The following is a 5,214-nucleotide window of genomic DNA, read 5'->3' as shown; positions in this document are numbered from 1 at the left end:
TAGGGATTGGGCCTGCCCTCTGCCACCCGGGAGCAGGCCTAAGCCAGCAGGTCGTTATCTCCCGAGGGGTCCCAGACTGCGAGAGGGCACAGGCCGGGCTGGGGGACCCCCCTCCCCTGCCCCCCCAAGTGCACAAATTTTTGTGCACCGGGCCTCTAGTCTTAATATATAAAGAGGCAATATGCAAATTAGGCCCAGATACCATAATGGGATGACCATTCACAGGGTGGGAGTGGCTGCAGGGCTGGGGCGGCACTCCAGGTCTAAGCGCCATTTCATCCTGTCCAGGCAGACTCCCCCGTGGCCCGCAGCCAAATCCCAACACTGACCTGGGGTTTACTACTTTACTGGAACTGCTCCCCACACCCACCCCCCCTGCCCCAGAACCAAGCTGCCTGCAGCAGAGTGCCCCGGCAGCATCCTGACAGGCAGGAAGCCCTGGAGAGCCAAGTGCAGTGGGGACTGCAGGGAGCTACGGAGGGGTGAGGCCGCCAGAGCCAAGCTCCCAGGGGTCTGAGGGGAGTGCCTAAAGGAAAAGGAAGCTTGGGCAAGTGGCTGGCCAGGAGCTGCAGCCAACTGGGGGGTCTGCAGGCGCATGGGCAGGCCCCCGCCTGAGGGGCGGCTCCTGAGCGCCATGGCTTTGGCAAAGAGGCCAGCCAGGAGGCGGGCGGCCCAAGGGGTGCAGAGCAGCACCAAGGTGGGGTGCACCGGAGGGGGCTCCAGCCTGGGCAGGGGGCCAGCGGGCGGGGATCTGCCTCAACTGAGGAGAGTGAGGTTCTGCAATGGCCTCAAGACGCGGGAAACAAGAGGTGATGACTGCTGGCATGGAAGGACTCCCGGGCAGAGTGGCACGGACCCGCAGCCCTGAGGCAAAGGTTGAGGGGCACCACACTGCCGGGTACCCCACTGCAGCAGTTTGGTGAAGCTCCCGGCGCTAACTGGGCCTCAACACGGCCTGCGCACATGAGAGGCCGCCACTCCTGCTCCCGCCTTGGCCCAAAAGCAAGCCTGTGCCCACCCCGCCCCCAGTTCCCTCATCACACCACTGCAGTGCGTGCCTGCACAGTGAGTGTGAAGCCTACCACCTGCTCCCCAGAAGATGGGGCAGTAAAGAATGGGGGTGGGGGCGGGGGAGAGGAAAGAATGTGGAGCATCCACAATGAAGAGGTGCTTGAGAACAAGGTTCAGAAGCCTCACGGGGAGGTTTGTTCTGTTTGCCCCATGGCTGTCCCTTAGGAAAGGCAGACAGCACAGTTGTGAGGGCTCCCTGAGCACTGAGTCCAGTTCCACAGCCAACTGGAATTGGCCTCAGTTTCCTGGTCTGTAAAATGGATTAAGCATGCAGTGCCTTTTTTGCTGAGCTTTGAGGGCCAATTGAGATACTATATAAAGAAAATGAGGGAAGAAGTGAGAAAGAAAAGGAAGGGCGAGCAACACAAAAGAAAGATTGGAAGGAACCTGTAAACCTATTGTCACTTAAATAGGAAATATAGTCAATAGTGTTGTAATGACAGTATGATGCCAGGTGGGTACTGGAAATATCAGGGAACACTTTGTAAAGTATATGATTGTCTAACCACTATTCTGTAACTAATGAAAAACCTGAAACTAATACAAAATAATATTGAATGTAAAGAAATGAAAAAAGGAGTGAAATTTTTATAAATTTCAAAGTCTAAATAAAGGCTGTAAAGGAAGGAAGGGGCAGAATAAAAATAGTGTTTTTCATTTTACCACTTTATTGTCTTTTCAGTACATGAAAAAGACAGTTGTCTTTATATGGTGTTTTTATACTTTTCTAAGTCATTATCTCATTTGATGTTCAGGGCAACTTAAAGATAAGATAATTATTCCCTCCACTATTCAAAGAAAGGAAATCTTGTGTCTGGCCCCAATGATCCAATCATCAAGCCTCATTGTAAAGCAGGGTTAGTGAAATTTTCTGTGAATGGTCATATCTATACTAATAAAAGCCTTGGGGGTGATCAGGCCAGCAGGGGAGGGCAGTTGGGGGCAATCAGGCTGGCAGAGGAGCAGTTACGTGTCAATCAGGCTGGCAGGGGAGCAGTTAGGGGGAGATCAGGCTGGCAGGCAGGTGAGTGGTTAGGAGCCAGTGGCCCACAGGGATCGGGCCTAAACCGGCAGTCGGACATCCCCTGAAGGATCCAAGATTGGAGAGGGTACAGGCTGGGCTGAGGGACTCCCCCCCCCGCCCTTGAACAAATTTCATGCACCAAACCATGTAATATACTTAACCAGTTAATCATCCTAATATATAAAAAGCCAGGGGCCATCACGACCAAAACAACCGGAAGGACAACCAAACAGCAGGCTGCGTGGGGCGACCAGGCTGGCAGGGTGGTTATGAGGGATGACCAAATGACTGAACAGCAGGCTGTGTGGGGTGACCAGGCTGGCAGGGGGGGCAGTTGGGGGCAACCAGGCTGGCAGGGGGGCAGTAAGGGGAGACCAGGCTGGCAGGTGAGGGCAGTTAGGGGTGATCAGGCCGGGAAGCAGAGGCGGTTAGGAGTGATCAGGCTGGTGGGGGGGAAGTTAGGGGTGATCAGTCAGGCAGGCAGGTGAGCAGTTAGGAGCCAGCAGTCCCAGATTGTGAGAGGGATGTCCAACTGCTGGTTTAGGCCCGATTCCAGGGATGGGGCCTAAACTGGCAGTTGAACATCCCCTGAAGGGTCCCAGATTGGAGAGGGGGGGGGGGAGAGGACCCCCCCCCCCCACACACACACACACACACACACGAATTTTGTGCACCGGGCCTCTAGTAATCTATGTTTAAGCTTTATTACCAACTTGTTTTGAATTCAGTAGGAAAAAAAGAGAGAGAGGCTTTTCATTTGGTCTTTTCTGCAAGTCATTCAAGACTAGATTTACAGAATTCTTTCTCCAGCTAGGTCACTTGGCTCCCCTCAGGCCCAGGACTGCTACTTCAGGGAAATCTAAACCCAACCTGTTCCAGCAGATTGTGCAAATTTCCACCTCCTGGTTAAAAAGAAGAAATGCAGATGTTGTGTGATCAGGTCAGATAGTCTGACCCTGACCACAGTCACTGGGAAGTGACCCTGGAGCTGGATGGCTGCTTATGGGTCAGGCCTGTCTCTCAGGGTCACAGGTAGCAAATAACCTAGAACCCTGGGTATGCAGCTCTGAATGGAGTCAGAATTGCCCCAGTGAGTGCACTCTGATGCAGTGTTCTAGACCAGCGGTTCTCAACCTGTGGGTCGCGACCCCTTTAGCGGTCGAACGACCCTTTCACAGGGGTTGCCTAAGACCATCCTACATATCAGATATTTACATTACGATTCATTACAGTTATGAAGTAGCAACGAAAATAATTTTATGGTTGGGTCACAACATGAGGAACTGTATTTAAAGGGCCAGAAGGTTCTAGACTGAGACATAGCAGTGAACAAAACAGACCAAATCCCTGCTCCACACTAACAAGGACAAAAACAAGTTTAACTGACATTTAACACGACAGTAAAATTGTATCCATGAACCAGTTCTGAGAATCAACAAAGTGAACTCTGAATAGATCTATGACATCCTTTGCTGCACAACGGAATTTCATGAATCTATCAAATGGGTGGTGTTTTGTTCAATTTGACTGCTTCATCCCTTTCCCCAGGGGCCTTCCCTAATCATTAGATAGTAAAATCACACTCTTCGAAACAGCCTATGACACCACCCTTGTTGAGTTTCTCTTTTGGTGACTGCTCTAATTCTGCCAGATCCTCCTTTGTCAATGACTGCAAATGTTTTGAGGAGTTCTTCAACATTGCTTTCAACACTTTTGCAAACTCCCACCTTTTTTTCAAGATTTGAAATTCTCTTTTCAGTATTATGCATTTTGTTTGGGCTATCCTCTCCGGATGCTTACCACATCAGACAGCATGGAAACAGTGACCAACCAAAGGGTGGGGACCAATTCTGCTTCATCATTCTGGATAAATAGAAAAAAAATTATATGAAACATAACAGGCTGGGGGAAGGTCAATTGGGAAAAAAAGGAGACATATGTACTACTATTTATAAGACTTTAAACAATAAAAAAAAAAGTTTGTGGCAATCATGTCCACTGATTTCCCAGGTTGTTCTGCAGTGGCAGGTGGGCCATGAGACGCAGTGCTGGCCAATGATATATGTTTTAGTTCTGCATCACTGTTTAATAAATCACTCTAAAATGTCATGACTTTAAAAAAAAACATAATACAATTTTGGAGTAAAAATGGGGAGAAATTAACATCAACTGATTTAACATGTGGTCAGTGCTTACTGAAGGTTTTCATGCTTGTTAACTTGGGCTCCCCTCCACACACTGGCAACTGTGGGGACTCATATAATGAATACTTGGGTAGCAAGGACACCTGTGTCTAATGGAAAAGAATCTACTCACTTCAAAGCATGAGCAAGAATTTCCTGACATTTTTTGAAGCATCTCAGAGGATGCAGTATACATCATATATCCCATGTTGCATAAGATTAGAAGTCCTTCTTAGGTCCTGCAGCCCCCAAAATTCTTTTTAATGTTGCTATCCTTCATGTCACGTCCACCTCACTGGATCCTCAAAATCCTCTCCTCTCCCTCACATAGATGGGTTCAGCTTGGCCCGGCTCTGATCCTTGAACTGTGTGTTCCACTCATGACAACTTGAAGCACAGCCACCAACAACTGTCTCCTTGGAGACATAAAAATCATATTTTTCAGAGAAAGGTATGTACTTCATTTTAATCTAAAAGTGAAGAAGCATAGAAAGTTTTGTATTCATTTTGTTTTTTCTTATCTGTTAGCTACTTGTATACTCCATTGTATTATTTTTCTCCCATTATTTTTGGGAAAATATTTAACAAGGATTTTGGTAAATGTAGCAGAATTGGCCAACGAGCAGTTTATAGTAATCAGTAGATTGCTAATATAATCATCAGGGTTTTAACCATTTTAACCTGTCCTTTGCTTAATTAGAACAGCTTCTCTTGTAAAACAAAAACAAACAAAAACAACACCAACATTTTTTCCTGACTATTATTTACATAAAGAATTGCCTACTTTAAAAGATGTAACAAAAACAGATCCAGGGACAGAGAAGCATTGATCTGACCGTCAAACCTCAGAGGAAGGTAAGGGAGGGTGGGAGTGGGGGGAGAGATCAACCAAAGGACTTGTATGCATGCATATAAGCCAAACCAATGGACACAGAC

Source organism: Myotis brandtii, unplaced genomic scaffold (assembly GCF_000412655.1).
Source record: "Myotis brandtii unplaced genomic scaffold, ASM41265v1 scaffold49, whole genome shotgun sequence".
NCBI classification, from domain to species: Eukaryota; Metazoa; Chordata; class Mammalia; order Chiroptera; family Vespertilionidae; genus Myotis; species Myotis brandtii.
Note: the sequence above shows the minus strand (reverse complement) of the source record.